Here is a 1464-nt window from a genome sequence, read left to right on the forward strand (position 1 = left end):
AGCAGTCCAAGCGCTCAGGCCTGACAGTGGCATGAAGAAAGGCTGATGTGAGTCTACATTGGAAGGCAAAGAGACAAATGTCCAAGGGCAATGGGAGCAAGGGACACATTCGGTAACGTAGACAGGAGCACTTTAACAATTCTACATCACCTTTATTTTTGTGTTTCTCTATTCTATCCAGGCTACAAACCTATTAGTGGATAGCACACACAGCCAGAAAACTATGCAACCATATTCTAGAAGCCATCCAGTTCTTTCTAGAATATGCTAAAGTTTACGAATGCTTGACATTTTGCACCACAAATAGAAAATGATCTTTACATAACTTCATGCTGTCCTAGCTTTGTATCATTCATAAAGATCTTAGTCACTTTCTTACTAAGGTGATAAATAGAAGTATATTACTTTTGAAAAATGTGTCAATTGCATTTTGATGTTAGCTTTTATAATTGTATTTTTATAAACTTGTAGATATGCCATCACCCTTTAGGTTATAATGCAATGAATTTTGGAGAACTAGAGCCAAAAGCATGTACTTTCAGTAAGTGACAAAAACCACAGAATGATTGCATTCCAAATGACTACATTTAAGTAATTGCTGAAAAAGATTCAAAGGTTTTCTTACATTCCAATTTTCAAAAAGTCTTCTGATAGTTTAGATATTTGGCACAAACATTGATGGGAGTTTAGTGGCAGAAATATTGTCAGTATAAGTTCAGTAAAAATAGAGACAAATGAATGTGTATAGCTTGATAAATTTGGTATAATAAAACACTTTGGAATTTAGAAAGTCAAATTTAAATCTTTCAGTTCCAGGGAAACTTTTCTTACATCCAGATATACGTAATGTCATCAAAATAAAGACTGAGATATAGGTAAATAAAAGTAAATCCATTTCTTCTTGCTCTAATAAATGACAAAGCCATTAGTATACAGAGAAAATTGTATGAATGATCTTCAGAGCTTTAAATTCAGTAGAATCTTTTACATATGATTCCAGAGTAGTTGCCAGTAAGGAAAACAACAAATGGAGTGGGGAGGGACAAGTGGTGCTCCTTCCCAAATAATATGGATAATATAGAGTATGCAAACTAAAGGGACAGGGTAACATTCCTGAAAGGCACTTTGATATTATAAATGGAAAGCCTTGAAAACTGTGCCTGTCTAGCAATCACACTTGGAGGCATGGGATTTCTTTTCTAGAAGACTCAAATCAGCGGAGAGTCAAAAATCAATGCAAGAACCCATTATTTGCAATAGAAAATGATTTTAAAAATAATTCAAAAATTTAAGAATGTAAACTTATTTAAGTTCTGTTCATGTATCATAATAACATGCTAATGTCAAGTAAAATAACTGATATCAAATATTAAATTAAAAGTTGAATTAAATCCACAGATATGATGTGAAAACAATTACATTCCTATGGATCAGAATAACAAAATATCTACTAGAAGAATTATG

Source organism: Octodon degus, unplaced genomic scaffold (genome assembly GCF_000260255.1).
Source record: "Octodon degus isolate 3935 unplaced genomic scaffold, OctDeg1.0 scaffold00175, whole genome shotgun sequence".
NCBI classification, from domain to species: domain Eukaryota; kingdom Metazoa; phylum Chordata; class Mammalia; order Rodentia; family Octodontidae; genus Octodon; species Octodon degus.